The following is a 16,529-nucleotide window of genomic DNA, read 5'->3' as shown; positions in this document are numbered from 1 at the left end:
AAAAACAAGTGGAGACAAGGATTTAGAACTGTTCTTATTCACAGCCATGTTCCCTAGACACTGGGAAGAGGCCTTCATTTTTTTTTTTTTTTTTTTTTAGTTGCATACTTGCCAAAACAGTGGCCAAGCTTCAAGAGAAGAGGTAATAATACTATTAACACAGTACAAGCTCTTCGTCAACAGAAGAAGCAGATGCCTAACAATGGGTTAGACCACCTCTTGAGCTCCCCGAGTACCAGGGACGTGCCGAGGCAAGGGACACCACTACTCTCTCTGCCGCTTTCCACCTCTCCATTTTGACAGACCAGAGAATCTAAGCAATTCTGTTCAGGCAGATTAGATGCTTCCTCTCCCTCCCCTCCAACATCCACCTCCTCCCAGGGGCACCTGCCTGAGTTGAGACAATGTCTACATGAGATTGGCTGGATTATCACCCTGTTCAGGTTATTCCGCTAAATACACTGTCATGATCTTGCAACAGCCCCCGGTTCAATTTGAATATCAAAAAGACTTGACACTATTGTGCCTGAGGGTGACAGAAGCTGTTTATTTATCAAAACCTAGTTTCTATTTTCAAGCATAAGCACTAAAAGTAACTTCTTGGTATTTACTCTATAGAATTTCAAGTTTTTCACCAAACTGAACAAGCCGGTAGTGCAAAACACAAGATATTTTTATATTAAGAGCAACTACTCAGAACAAGTTTTTCAGAGTAACTCAAAATCACTAGTAAAGAACATGCCCAAAAATAGTTGCCTGTTATTGACCCTCTGTGGGCTGACAGGGAAAGTGTCCCCCTGCACGGGTACGGTGGCTTCTCGGATACAGGGGCTCAGAGCTATGTGAACTACAGCCAGCTTTGAAGCTGTGCTGCATGAATATCCAACACTTGTTAAAATCCCCGAATCTGCTCGCAGGTTTGCCCTCGATTTCAACAGGAGCAGGATCATGCTTTCTGAGGGTGCTTAAGAGCTGCTCCGCACCCCCCATACAAAGTGAGTGCATTCATACAGGGAGCCCTGTCACTCCTATTCACTGCCCACTGCGCTAAACCCCAGGGAAGTTGTTTCTGGGTCAGTGTCTTGTGCAGCTGTTCCAAAGTCCTGGTCAGGAGTACGGAGGGGACAGACTCAAGACTTTCCAAAAGTTTTCAGACTCCCCTCATTCCGTGTGCTGGTTAAAATCTGTAGAGGTTTTACCCCTCAACCCAGCCTTCTGATGCATTACTGATGGGTGCTCCCCCGGCATTTGGGGATCTATAAATCACACACACCTTTCACTTTTTCTATTCAAACGTAAACAGCGTGGGAAAAAGACAGTGTCTCTTTTTGCATGACCCAAATGGAGCTTTGCAGGAAGAGCAGCATCAGGCCCACACTGCTTACATTTTCTCGCGAGCAGAACAAACGTCAAAATCTAGTTTTCTTCAAAGCTAACCACATGCAAAAGCAAGGCTGCTTTGGATGGCTGGAAACAACAGGTATAAATAACCTCCTGTGCCCTACAAAGCAAGAGCCTGGAAAGGCTCCTTGGGTTGTTTTCTGCACATCAGCCTATGAGCTCGGGGTGTTTTAATGCTCTGTTGATGCCACAGGAGCCGACAGAAGCAGGGACAGATTACACCGAGAAGGAGGTAAACAAGTTGTTTACAACTCAGCGGGGCTGCAGCGTATCCTCCTTACATCGGCTGAAAGGCAATGAGAGCATTGGACACTGGGCTGCTGATGGGAAAGGATCCCTGGAGCTGCCAAGCTCTGGCTCCAGAAATGTCTGCGGGGCTTCAATAACAGGAAATCACGTGTGCTGTCATTATCAGCTGCTGAGCGAGACAGATGCACCCAGATCAATATCAGTGTCCGATATCAAAGAGCTATTGTGACGGTACCCAGCGTTTTGAACTAAGGAGAACAACAAAACTATTTTAAATTATTAGGGCTGGCAAAAATCCCCTGACTTTCTCTTTTTTGTTTTGTTTTTGTTTTTCCTGAGGCAGTGGATTCATCACCATTAAAGGAACTGAAAGTCCTCTCTGCCCAAAGTAACTTTGATCATTATTGATCTAATTAAACTCTGTTTGCTTAAGGTTGCAGTGGCAAAGGGCTGCAAATCAGCAATCTTCCTGATCTCTTGTAATAGTGAAGTGTATCTGTTCACTCAGCCTGGGAATCAGCATGTCTTTCAGCACAGCTGAAACTGGAGTAAGCTTCCCTTATTATGCCATGTTTTATGCTGTCTAAAAATACAGTTTAGGAACAAAACAAAACATCTCCAGGCCTCTTGTTCTGAGCAGGACTTGGGGACTGGAGAGGCTCTGCACATAGGCAAGTATCCTCCCTGCACTAACACTAGAGCTGAGGGGGTCTTGACCACACTATCATTACACGACACTGCTGATTTCTGCAATGGGCTTTCTGTTTCTTGTCATTTATGTTGTCAAATAAAGTATGTCTGTAAACAAGCAAGCCACTTTAGCTTTGCGCAAATTATACACTAAGAGATGAACTCTGTTTTACGCAGAAACATATCTCTCCTGATTATTTCAGCCCCCCCTACCTTTTTTTTTAAAAAAAAAAAAAAAAAAAAGCTGGTAGGTTAGGATACTTTGGAAGGATCTTTTTCTCCTGTGCCTTTAAAACCATTGCAAGCTGTTGTAGAGAATTCAGTAGTTTTCAGGCCCAAAGTGTTTCAAAGGAAATCCACAGGTAGAATCAGGGAGCTTATTTCATAGCCTAAACAGAGATACTTTTGTTATGCAAGGACAGACCCTGCAGAAGAATTCCTAGGATACTTTGGCCCCTCTGATTTCAGATAGGGAAGAATCTGTGACACATGAGAAATGCACTGAGGTGAATCATGCACTTCTTTCCATTGCTTCAGCTGGGTGACTGCTGTGCTATTGGTGCTTCAGAAAAGAGCCAGCAGCTAAAACAGATATTTGCCTTCTGCCAGTTCGGCTGGTGGCTCATCTGTTTGCATTACACACTCTAGCTTGTAATTGCATTGCTGTATGTTTGCATGTGCTCACATAATCTTGCACATCCTGATAAAAGCAGTGTGTAAGGATGAGATGGTGCAGTCTGCACACTAGCCCATACATACATTTCTCTTAAGTGTAAGTCTGGTGCTCGAAGGCAGATAAACAGATTTAAAACAAGAAAAGGTCCCGCCTTGGTTTTATGGAGGGCTGGGTGGGAAGTGGCACTGGACCGAGGGAGGTCAGCAGGTTTCCGTCCCTTCGGCTTTGGACCAGCCATCAGTGCACGAAGGGCTGACTCCTTTCAAGGCTGGGAAGAGACTTGGGTTGGTGGCAGGGTCTGAAGCACGGGCTTCTCTCACCCACAGCTGAAGCACTCCTCCGCCGCTTTTTAAGATTTTGCCTTTGGCAATCATCCTGGCTCACCTGCCTCTAAAAAAAAAAAAAAAAAAAAAAAAACAACAACAAAACAAACAAACAAAAAAAAAAAAAAACCCAAACAGCCCTGCCTCGCTTCCCGACCCCACTTCAACCAAGGGTTGGCTGGGCCGGAGGGCTGCCACCTCCCCCTCTGACCGAGAAGTCTTCCGCAAGGAAAGAGTTAAACGCGGCGCAGAGGGCCCAGAGCTGCCTGCGGTTGTGCAGCGCCTCTCCCTCAGCCTCCCGCCGGCTCCGCGGCCCTGACGGAGGTTGCCTCTGGAGTATAAAGCTTGTCTCCCGTGATAAGATAGACGAGTCCTTAATGCGATTCCTCACATCCCCAGAGGGATATCCATAAATGCCGCAGAATAAACAAACAGGGGAAAATAATGAATGGGAGCAAAGCAGCAAGGCAGCAAAACAGGGCGGCGGCGGCGGCGGCCGCCTGCGGCCGGGAGTAAACAAGCGGCCGTGCGGGCCGGGCGCCGCCCCCGGCGAGATGGCGGCCGCCCCGCAGGCCCTCAGCCCCTCAGCCCCTCGGCTCCGCCGTCCCTCCGTCCCTCCGTCCGTCCGTCCGTCCTTCGCCGAGCCCGCGCTGCTCCCTCACGTGCTCTGAAGGCAGCGGTCTATTTTTACAACTGTCTGAGAGCCCTGGCTTCCTCTGGCAGATCCTCCGCTAATGCTGTTACCCGGCAGAGGAGAAAAGGCAGTGAAGCTGCTAAAATAACTGCGCATCACCGAAATAGATGGAAAAGGCATTTTAGGTCATGCAGTCCGTGACCCGGCCACCAAAGGTTGCTCTCTACAGAATAAATCTGAGTGCTTTGTAGATCAGGTCTATATTGATGTATTAGACTCCCTGTTGTAGATGATTCTTTTTCAGACCAAGTTTTGGTGCTTTTTTTTTTTTTTTTTTTCTCTTGATCATGAGCAACCTTGATCAAAGTAATAGTATGAACTGGCACAGCTTCAGTAGTAACTGTTTACCCAAGGCAAAAGTTAGGCTTTTTTCCTTTGTTCCTTTTCTCACTGTTTTTATGACATAAAATGTTACTCTCTGCAATATAGAAATGTTCTACAAGGTTGCTTGCGCAAAATCTAATAAAGTAAGCTTATTGTTTCCCACAAGAAGATTATGTTTGAATTTCTCTTTTCTCCTCTTTTATTTAAACTGCTGTCTGGTTCACTTTGGCAGGGTTCAACTGTGAAAGTCACACAAGTCCTGACTGCCTTCTCATGATACTGGATTTCAGACTGTTAACATGTGTTTCAGACAGTGAAGCAGGTATTTTAGGGCTTCTCCGACCTTCTTTAAATGTTGTAATAGCTGATGGTCATCAAGTGATCCTGTCATTCCCTGAGTGCTTAGATAGGTATATCCAGGATGACCTTCAGTGTGTATCCTGCCCTGCTGACCATTTATTCTCTTAACTCTTCATCTAGGAGGTTGGCGATCAGAAGGGAACCTGCCAACCCAATCAAGAGGGAGCTGTCTCCATCGTGCAGCCTGGCTGGAACCCCCTGAACCGGTGAAAGAAGATTGGAGGGAGAGATGGAAAATAACAGCTGAAATCCTGGGCTTGCCAAGATTCCCTGCACCTGAGCTGAGACAATTTAATGGCTGCAGTTACACCTGCTTTCCCGCATCGGAGAGCATTTCCATATTGCTGAGCCAGGGTATGTTCTCTGGCCATATTCTAACTCCTAATTCTGCACCAAAACCAGATCTGCACACCAGCCTGCTCCAGTGTGCCAGTGGAAATGGAACCTTGTGGGTGAGGTCTGGCTGGGAATGGTGGCACGAGCCGGATGGCACTCATCCACCCCCACAGAGCGCGGGAGTGCTAAGTCTGGATGTGAGTCTTTCCTTCTGTCCCTTCTGATCCAGTGGAAAGGCAAACAGATTAGCTTAAATAATTGGCTCTTTAGAACTGTTAGGACTTCAAAATGGAACAGAGAAATAATGCTTACAGACTCAGGAGCAGGTAGGAGGTAGTTTTAAGAAGCTGCTTCTTATCAGCTCTCAGCTGTTCTGCCTCTCAGCTGAGACAGTGCCTGACTGTGGCCTAATTTTGATGTGATAAGATTGGGCCAAACATGAATTCCAAATGTGCAAAAGCCATTCAGAGACCAGTCTGCAAAACTTAATTTCATACAAGTGTTTAAAACCTGTATCATCAGGAGAGGAGGGAGTTTTGAGGAGAGAGCAGGAATAGATAAATAGATAAATAGCAAACCTCTGCCATTTGAGATAAGATATACCCTTTGTTTGCAATTCGATGCTATAGTACTTATGACAGGCAACAGAACATTTCTGATTTATTTTAAGAGAGCAATGGTAAACAGACTATATAGGTAGTATGTTAGTGTTTACCTGTGTGATAAGTTTTGCAGTTTTGAAGAAAAATTTATTTTTTTAAAATCTAATCAGGTTTGCAAAGGAGATAACCAAAGGATATTTTACTATGGAGGTGGAATATGAATTAAGCGTCTTTACAGTTAGGTAAGGAACAATAGCCAAGAGATTAAATTTGATAGTTCATAATATAACCCCTATGGAGTACCAAAAGAGGGTGGGACTGAAGCAGCAACATTTCCAGTGATTAGAGAACCAGGAGAAGATAGCATGGAGGTCCAGAAGTCAAGGAGAAGGCTGTAACAAAGAACTACTGGAAACAGTGAGGTGTTTGAATGTGCAGATGATTCCTTCAGCTGGAGACTTCCTGAGACACACGGATATCATTGAGGGCACTGGTGCAGGTAGAAGCCAGGAGCCAGGGTGGCCTGAACCCTGTTAGGAGGTGAAGAGCAGAAAACTGAGGCAAGGACTGTGAACAGAGCCACGCACAACCACAAGAGAGTTAGAAAAGGTGTTGAAGAGGCAGAAAGCAGTGACAACAGGTCTCTGCCGAACTTATCAATGAGAAGTTATCACGGTCCAACCATAGAGAGAGCTAAGAATAAGAACGCTGAAGAGGTCAAGGAAACTTCCAGAGATTGAGACAAGGCAGGGAGGGTTAGCTACTACTGTTGTAAATGGAATGATGAAATAGTATTGATATGGCAGAAAAGGAAGTGCAAAGACACTTCTAGCAGTGGAAGCTGTCTGGTGTTGAACTTTTCCCAGGTGCTTTCAGTGGCTCAGCATTTGGCAGATGAGGAAGTTGAATATTGCAGGTATTTATTGTGGTTTTTGTTCTAGATTTCACGTTCACTTAGGAAAGAATGGTATGGAGAAATCCATTTATGTTTTTTACAGCCATTTTGTCTATTAAAAGTGTGACTTTAGCCCTTTAAATCTGTTTGTAGCAGCACTTCAGCGCCTCATAGTATCCTTCTAAGTAGCTGGTATGTGATGGCTCTTTACAGGCATCTGCTCAAACTATATCCAATTAAAAAAAATAAATCTGGGAACAAACTGCTCCCACTTTCAGCAGACTGGCAGGTATGAATTCTGCCTTCATAAAAGGCTTATTCCTGTTCTCAGTTCTGTTTATGGCTATCAGGCCAGGAAAACTATATTGTGTAACTTTTAAGTCATATTGCGTTTAAATTTATCTAACATTGTCATCTGCAAATAGCATTAGAACAACATCAAGTCAGTAAAGAAAACATGACAAAGCAGCTCAGAAACCTAAAATGTGGTGGCATACCTCATTATGAAATACTGCCAATAGTTTTGGGGAGTTAAGTGTGTCACGTTTCATTGGTATTGGGGATAAATCTTACTGATTTCTGTCAAGGTTAACAGACTTCTTGGTTTTGGTCAATACAAAACAAATACAAAATCTCTGTCAGCGGTGATACCTTCCACCTCATGAGATCTGGAAAAAAGCTCAGAAGCCTGCCTTGCTTAAGACCTATTCAGCATGAGCACTATTAGCATCAGTGTAGAACGATGCAAGGTGTGGAGCTCTAACAATGGCATTATGGCAGAATTTTTGGCACCAGGTTGAGCATTCACTTACAAATGTACTACGGCAAAATTTTGCACTTGAACCTCCCTGCGGTTCACGAGAATAAACGCTGCTGGCAGTGCAGCAGCAGCAGCAGCGGGGCATGCAAGTGTTAGAATTTGCACTTGTAAAATTTATAGGGACCAACTGGTTTTGCAGGTGTACTGCCTAACACTTGTGTGCACCCAGTTGCTGGAGCAGATAAAGCGTGAGCTGGGGGCTGGAATGCTGGACGGGGACCGGGGAGCCGATGCCCACCCCAGGGCTGCCGTGAGGGGCCTGCTTTGAGAGGGAGAGCTCTTGGCTCTGTCTGTAAAACAGACCCTTATATGGTATCAAGTTTGGCACTCCGAAATGTAGGTATCTCTAAACACTGCACTTTCTTAAAAGGTTAGTCAGGAAAAAATGTGCACACTTAGAAAATGTAGGCATTTAAAATAGAAGCCCAGTACGAGGTCTTTAGATAATATAACTCATAATGATGAGTCAGACACTTTTATTTTAATTGTCAGACATAATCTCCAGCTCTGTATTTACTACCCATCTGCTCAGAGGGTTGTACTTGCTACCAGATTTACTGGGGGAGAGGAGCAAGGAAGAACAGGAGTGGGAGAGGTGTTGGAAGGAAACAGGAGACCCTCCTGTGGCTGCTGGGACTGAAGCAACCTTTGTCACTGTGCGGAGCTCCTTTCCCTCGTCAGGCCACAGATGCATGGGAGTGTGGCTTCTTCTGGAAATCACAAGACAAAACTTCGAAATTGAGATACTGTGTGGTCCCTAATTGACGATCCTTCTTTTCTGAATGTTCTCAGAAGCATAGGTGAGCAATGGATATGCACAATAATTGACACATTTCCAGTTTTAATGACTGCTATTAAGCATGATACAAACTGTTCATTGATACAACAATATTCAAAAAAGCATTTCATTTGAATTTACCGGCTGGTGGCTTTGTTTCCATTTCTACTGTGCTTTACTAGTAATTTTCACCCATCATAGAATGGGTAAATCACTTGCTGATTCCTCCTTTCAATGGGAATTCGTGAGCATAGCTTCCCGTTTTATATAATTATAAAATACTGTAGTGTTGATTCTTAGAGCTGACCACATAATTTTACTCTGTCTATCAGGGGCAAATAAGCTTCATAGCACTGATAGCCTTTCGGTATCAGAATGAAAGAATTTTTGGTTAGGTACACCTTGTTTGATGAGTTATGCCTTACTGTTTCTGATAAGCTGTGTATCAGAAGTCATATAGCATAGGAATGAAGAGGAAGGCAGAAGTGCAGTCATTTCAGATGCTTCTCTGCAGGACTGAACAGCTGAGGACACCAGCTATAACGTACTAATTCTAATAGTTCTGCGTGAGAAAGAGCTACTTTAAGATCCTTTGCAACCAAGCCTCCATGTGGAATATAGCTGTGAATACACGGATCCAAATCCAGGATATACAAACCCTGCTGCGTGGAATGCTTTGTCACTTGAACCTCCGTATGCTACAGATCCAGTTTGGGGGCGGGAGGGGGGAATAAGTTATCTACTTACATTCTAAATAGATACTGAGCTGCTGAGAAGCTGAGCCTAATGACTCCTTTTGTAATCAGGGAAACGATTTTGTGGCAAAACCCGTCTGGCTCGTAGCCTGCTCTGAGCCACCCCTCTCGCTGCCCGCAGTGGCAGAGAGGCAGAGCTGGGCACGGCTGTGCCCTGGCCCCCACGCTCCCGGCCCTTCCTCCGTGTAAACACCGTGGGGTCGGAATGCTGCAGGAATTTGGGGTTGGGAGCCAGCCTCCGAGGGGAGCGGGAAGGAGCAGCTGCTTTGTGTGACGGGCTGTCATCCAGAGCTTACTTAGCTCGTTTGAAGCCAGGCAACCTTCTAAGGCTACGGAGAGGCTCCCGGGGAAGCTCGCAAGGCTGGAGGGGAGCTGCCAGGCAGCTCCTCCTTGGTGCTGAGAGCAGCCGTGGATGCCACACGCTCGCAAGCAATACGATGCCGACACATCTCGCCCTTGCCGTCGTGCAGGGAAGAGCAGACTCAAAACACATATGGCTTCTGTTTCTCCTTCAGAACGCAGCAATTTGCATGCAGAAGCACCATGTGCTGCTAAACTCATGGTAATTTAATGTTTTTAAATCAGTCTTAAAACCATTGAAAGTGTGTGGTGGTAACTCAAGTCCTTCTCCTTGAGTTACCGCTTAGTTCGACACAAGGATCCGACCTAGGCTTTCATTTACACATTCATGGCCAAGTCAGCTTTCAGGATTGAATTAGTTTCTAGTGACCATGTTTTGCTCAAAGAACATTGATATACACATGGTTCTCAGTAGTGTTCCATGGACATCTCTATGCTGACATTCACCAATATATAAGAATTAGAAATAACTTTCTAGCTGAGTGCCCATGAGGACGAGTCAGAAAGCTGGTCCATAAATCAAGTTAATACTTTTACCTTTGCAAATTTATCTCATTTTAAGATATCCTGTACTGCGCAGAGACTTCCTTAAATTGATCACCGAGAACATCATATTCCTTTGGGACAGAAGCAAGTGTCTCATTGTTCCCTCACTACCGGTCTGTGTCATTTTGTGAAAATGCAGTCTTAATTCTGAGTTTCCTGGAGCTCTATCACATAATGTTTGTCACACATTCAAACTAAAGCTGTGCACCTGCAAATTCTACTTAAAAGCAAGAGTTTTCTTTGCTGAGGGAAAATACAAGGAAGCCTATGTGACACACACATTAACCCGGGAGAAATAAATTTGGCTAAATTGCACTGAACTGTCATTCTTTTGTTACCAAATATACTTTGTGCCTGAAAACAGGCCTAATTGTGAGGACTCCCTAAGCACAGCGAATAACTCTTTAAATAGCCAATGATCTTCATATCATTAGTTCCCCCTTCTGAAAACTGAAATGCCCTTTAATTATCCAGCTGTAGGAGCATATAAGATGGTACTAAATTTTGCTTAAGTACAGAGTAATGCCAAAAAGGAAGCCAAAATACATAATTATGTTGGCATTAGCATTCTATAGCTGTGTGATATCAAACTGCACAATGGCTGGAACATTCTGTGAAGGGCAATGCTGTCTGGGTAATGTAGCAGAAACACTTATCTAATAGCATGCCCTCCTGTGCCCTCTGTCAGGGCGCCAGCACATTAGTCCTATTATCAGCCTGCAAATACTGGAGGCTTCCACATCATGGCTGCTGCCAAAAGAAACAGTCTTCCCTGTTACAGGAGCAAATGTCTGTGCACATAAATGAAACTGAAGAGTAATTAGATTACAGCGTTTCCAACTGACCCTCGTGCAACAAAATATTCGGGCTTGCTAATTTACATTAATAAAGATCCCACTATTTTTACAGCATGTTTGCTTTAGTTCACAGGTCAGGCGTTTTCCATAATACGTTCTAAACAGACTATTTCAGTCAAGTCAAGAAATGTTGAGGTGACTGCTTGTAAAATTATCTTTAAAAGCACTCTTTGTCTTTTCCTTCCCCTACGTTATGTAGTATGTTTTGTTTTGTTTTGTTTTTTTTTCACATAAGGTTAGTATTTCATAGGTCCCAGATTTGTTTGTTTGTTTATTTGTTTTGACAATTTGAACTGAATAGGTAAAAAAAAAAATGAGGAACAATAACAAATACCTGTCCAACCAACAACAAAAGAATCTGTGAGAAAGTTATTTAATGTATTTAGCTCCTTCATTAGAAGCATATTGCAGTAGTCTGTCATTGTGTGACAGGCACATCTGAAACAATTTCATTTAGTACAGGAAGAAGGGAACCAGGCTTTTATATGGGATCTAAACCACACACAAAAAAAAAAAAAAACCAAAACCCCCCAAATTAAAATAAATGCCTTGCTTTAATTATTTTTTAATAAAACAAATGCCAGATTACAGTTTTCAGGGATAAATCTATCCATTTATTGATAAGCATTCTCATCAACATTACAGAGTAAAAAACATCTGTTCATGTAGCCCATGTAGTTGAATTCATATTAGCTTGTATAAACAATCTATGTACTATTAAGCCCATCATATTAAAACTAAGTCAGTCAGTGGTCAAAGAAGGTAAGAGCTAAGGGATGCAAGTTTTTGTATGGTTTAGATTTTGTGTTTATAAAATTCTAAAATACTTTCCTGAAACATGAAATAATATTGATCCCTTCATTCTGTTGGCTTAATTTAGATGACTCAATAATTTGAAGAATTTCTAGGTGAGGAGAAACAAAACAAGATCCTGCTATTGTATTCTTTTAGATTAAACATTTCCATTTGTGTAAGGTGTTTCTGTCTGTCCTGGGTTGAGTGAGTGGTGGAGTTTTTTGGTGGCAGGGGAGGGGGCTATCGGGGCGACCCCTGTGAGAAGCTTCTCGAAGCTCCCCCAGCTCCAAGCCAGCTCCACTTCTGTTTGGGAAATTGAGCCAATCGGCTGCGCCTCTGCGATAACGTATTTAAGAAGGGACGTGGTGACGGGCAGTGGGACTTGTGAGGAGGAGTCGCTGCAGCTGCATGAACACCAAGGTCAGTGGAGGAACAGAGGAAGAAAGGAGGGGGGAGGTGTGCCAGAGCAGAGACCCCCCTGTATCCTGTGGAGAGACGGCAGCGCGGCCCCCCCCTGCCACCCATGGAGATCTACGGTGGAGCAGACATTGATTTATGGCGTGTGGCTCCTGCTCGGAATATTCAAGGTGCTGTGCCCGAAGAAGGCCGGGGTCTCATGGGAAAAGGTAGCCCCGCTCCTGTAATTCAGTGCTGGGAGGATTGCAGCATGCGGGGGTGTCCCACGCCGGAGCAGCTCGGGAAGGGCTGCAGCCGTGGGAGGGAATCCAGTTGGAGGAAGTTAGTGACCCATGACGGAGCAGTGTGGGGAACGCTGCGGCCCATGGGAGGAATTCAAGTCAGAGAAAGTTTGTGGAGGACTGTCTCCTGTGAGAGGGGGACCACGATGGATCAGGGGGTAACAAGTTTTGGACACTCCCCCCACCGAACATGAAGGAAGTGGCAGCGCTGACTGCACCCCCCATTCCCTGCCCCTGTGCCCCTGGGGGAGGAGGTAGAGATATCGGGAGCAGAGCTGAGCCCGGGAAGAAGGGAGGGGTGGGGGGAAGGTGTTCTCAAGATGTGGCAATGCTTCTCACTGTCCTACTCTGTTATGTGTTGTTAGTGTCTGTAATAAATGTATGGGTTTTTTTTTCTCTTCCACTAACAAGTCTGCCTTTTGCTCGTGATCATAAAGGGGAATTTTTCCCCATCCCAGTCCTATCTTGAACCCCAAGCCTGGCTCTCTGTCCCTTCTCATTGCCGGAGGGGAAGGGAGAGAGAGCTGCTGCCTTGTGGTTGGCTGCCAACCAGGCCCAAACCACAACACTGTCCTACAAACTATTTCTGGAACTGCTATCTGGTACTGCTTATGGGAGAACTGGATTCTGCTGCAAATAAAAGCTGTCAGGTATCAATCTGTAAATTCCTGTCACTTGTCAGAGATCCTAAGGAGCACACCATTTGGGGCAAGAAAGCTTTTTGGAATATTTGATGGGTTTATTATAAAAGAACCAGGGATTCAATGACTAATTTATTTACAACGGTGAATTCTTTTTCTGCAGTTTTATGAAGAAATGCATTCAAAAACAGTGTCATATGACATTACAACTTTTACACACATAGGTATGTTGTGACTTTAAAACAGTTCTTTTGTATGATTTGAGTGTGTCATTATTGACAGTAGGGGTTGCCACTGTTGCCTTGCATACGTGTGGCTTCAAACCTGCTCTTAAAGTAACTGAGAAACATTTCTGACTTTTTGCCCTAATCTGCTTCTATAGTGTGAACAAGCTGTGAGTACGGGAGAACACCCTCTCCTTCCTTTAAAACAGGCTTCCTTTGTTCAGCCACAGGAAAGACTAGTAAGATGTCAGAAACAAGTTATGGATAGCTGTCAGGCCTTGTTATAATCCAGTGCTCTGGAAAAGAAAAATGCAGGGAATTACAGGTTAAGGGCAAACTCTTTCTTACCTGAGCAGCAGTCACTTTGGGGAAAGAAAGGAAGAGAGGAAAAGAAAGGCAGGCAGGGAAGGCAGGCAGGGAAGGAGGGAGGGAGGGAAGGGGGAAGGGAGGGAGGCAGGCAGGAAGGGAGGAAGGAAGGGAGGAAGGAAGGGAGGAAGGAAGGGAGGAAGGAAGGAAGGAAGGAAGGCAGGAAGGCAGGAAGGAAGGAAGGAAGGAAGGAAGGAAGGAAGGAAGGAAGGAAGGAAGGAAGGAAGGAAGGAAGGAAGGAAGGAAGGAAGGAAGGAAGGAAGGAAGGAAGGAAGGAAGGAAGGAAGGAAGGAAGGAAGGAAGGAAGGAAGGAAGGAAGGAAGGAAGGAAGGGAGGGAGGGAGGGAGGGAGGGAGGGAGGGAGGGAGGGAGGGAGGGAGGGAGGGAGGGAGGGAGGGAGGGAGGGAGGGAGGGAGGGAGGGAGGGAGGGAGGGAGGGAGGGAGGGAGGGAGGGAGGGAGAAGGGAAGGAGGAAAAGAAAGTGAGTTAACACATTTATTTGCATTTAGAATATGTAACATTAGCTTTCTTTTCTCTTCATAGAAATAATGCATCAGCACTAGATCAGCACCCCCAGTTAAACAGTGTCTCAGAAGAGCGTGCAAGCACCTCACTTGCTAACAAATAGTTCTGGGTACACCACAAGGGATGAAGCCTGATTTCCAGCGATTCCTGCTCATAGTCAGCTGATGTTTTAGTTTCCTATACAAAGGCTGCACTGAGTGCAGTGCTACATCCCCTTCGCTCTCAGCTTATTAACTTCTGGAAGTTTCTATAATGTGTCCTGCACTTAAATCTGAGGACATTTTGCCTTCCGTGCAATACATACATCTGATATTTCCTATGCACACCACAATACCTGCACTCTTGTTCCTTGTACTGTCCAGTACAATAACTCTGGCTTGCTGGCTCTGGAAAAAGACTGCTCAGCAGAAAGCTGTAGAGTTTCACAACTTTGTCTTTGGTAGGATAGCAAGCTAAAAATGTACATCATTTATTTTTCATTGGCAGAATAACGTGACAGGGTAAAAGCTGAGGCCTAGTCAAAGGTACTAGATGTAATAAAAATTTAGTGGAGATGTCACTAACGGGGAGTGGGAGATTTGAGTTTAATTCCTTGTTCTGCTCCAGACATTTAGAGCATCCTTCAACAAGTCATTTAACATCAGTTTCCCGTATGAAACATGAGCATAAGAAAAATTTTATGCCTGCCATGGTGCCAGTATTGCATGGCATAACGCAGGGATGACCATGGTGATGGGGGACACTTCAGTGGAAATGCATAAAGGGAATGTAAGATAAACAGTTTTGTGTTATAGAAGAGAGAAAAAAAGACAGTGGATTTTGTCTTCTCAAGAGAAACTGGGTTAATACTTAGGATAATCTGTTTGTAAACAAGTATGTGCAATCCTGTTATGTATAGACTAATGTTTTTTCTTTGCTTTCTTGAATATTCATGTAATCAATTTTAATTTATCTGGAGAAGTGCTTTTACTGGAACAGAGATGGAAATTCATGCATGAAAACAGTATTTGAGCAAACAACAGAAAGCTGCAATTGGGCTGTTCTCACCTGGACACTGTGTACCACTTGAGCTAAGGATGTGGCTGTTCTGAGATGAGAAAATGAGCAAGTGTGAACACCAGTGGCTTTCAAAGAACCTCAGATGCATCACCCAGCACAGTCAGGAGCAGCAAAGAGAGGTGGTTTAACATAAGGGCAATGCTGACATAGCCACAAACTCCCTGTCCTGGTGATACATTTAGTGTGTTTCAGCCTCAAAAGGCAGCACGATCTGCCCACAGTGTGGGACAAAACCTAAGGAGGGGGATCAGCTTCTGAGCACAGGCAAAGGGGACACTGTGTGCTGAGGTCTTAACTGATCCTTACACTTCTGTGTCTCTCTGCCTGCAGGGTGAAATTGCGGCTAGCCCTGCATTATTAAAAGGCACAAGGTTCTGAATTAATCTTGTGTAATTATGGGATTATCGAGGATGCCTAAATTAGGAATGTAGCCACTTCACACTCCTTCTATGGGCCTCTTTAACTGTGAGATATTGGCATTATCAGTAGGCAATCTGTATACGTAGCTTTCTTTTCTGTATATTGTGTGGTGCTTTTGATGGACAGCCTCTTTTCATCTCAGCCTTCCACACTCCACACTGAAGATGTCAGCTTTCATATTGCCTCTTTTTGGCTGGTTTAAAAATCATTTCTATGCTTGCTTTCCCCACTCCCCTAGTTTTTATTCTTGCAAAATCTACCTATCAGTATGTAAAATCCCGAAACAGCCTCATATTCTGCATATTCATTTTAATTTACCTACAAAATAACCCATTCTGTTCTGTCTTGTATCTTACTGGTGTTTCCTCTGATGTATTGTTTTGTCAAGCCCCCCAGTTACATTCCCCTCTGAGACTCATTCATAAACTCATTGAGGTAGGAATTACAGGATTTATGCATGTCACATCTTTGTTAAAATAGCTAATGATATGACCAATCACACAGTGAGACATGGGGATGCTGCAACTGAATGAAAGTGGGGAAAAACACTCTGAGACCCACATTTGCACAATAACATCCAGCTCAAATAAGCCCAGGATTCTTATTTGTTAAGCAGTTACTACAAATCCATAAAAATCATGATCAATGCTCACCTATAAAGAGTGAAAAGATGCATACCTGGTGACTGTTCAGAACAAATAGTCTGACCAGCTGCAGTCTGAAGTGTCTAGATGGGAAATCAAATTGTAATATTGCAACTGAGTAAAATGTCTTGAGATTTGTGTTCAGAAGCTGAAATTATGCAAATTCAAATGAGAGTTAATATGTGGGTTGTAACGGTGTGGATAATCAATCATGAGCACAACTTGCCTGTGGATATAGTTGCTTCTCCACCGCTGCTTGTTCTCAAGTTGGCCACAGACCTTTTTTGAGCAATATATCGTATAGTTCAATCAGAAGTTATGATTAAGATAAATATGAGTCATCCAGTTGGTTTTATGTGGGTGGTCAGACTAGATTACTATAATCACATTTTGCAGTCTGAAAATCAATTTTGGGAGGTTTCTTTCCCATTTTGTGCAAAAGACAGTTGTTTCTGGTCAAGTAGGTGAGCCTACCAGATACTGGAAGATGTGA

General features: G+C 44.2%; 1 long non-coding RNA gene across 1 annotated transcript; it reads left to right on the top strand.

The window, feature by feature from the left end:
• Nucleotides 1–3,712: 3,712 nt before the first annotated feature.
• Nucleotides 3,713–7,027, top strand: LOC116962630. Its single transcript, XR_004407683.2, has 2 exons — nt 3,713–4,188; nt 4,838–7,027. It is a non-coding gene; the product is annotated as an uncharacterized LOC116962630 (long non-coding RNA).
• Nucleotides 7,028–16,529: the final 9,502 nt, after the last annotated feature.

The sequence above is a fragment of the Tyto alba genome, unplaced genomic scaffold (genome assembly GCF_018691265.1).
Source record: "Tyto alba isolate M040663 unplaced genomic scaffold, T.alba_DEE_v4.0 Super-Scaffold_45, whole genome shotgun sequence".
In the NCBI taxonomy this organism is placed as follows: Eukaryota; Metazoa; Chordata; class Aves; order Strigiformes; family Tytonidae; genus Tyto; species Tyto alba.
This window is presented reverse-complemented; position numbering and strand designations above follow the sequence as displayed.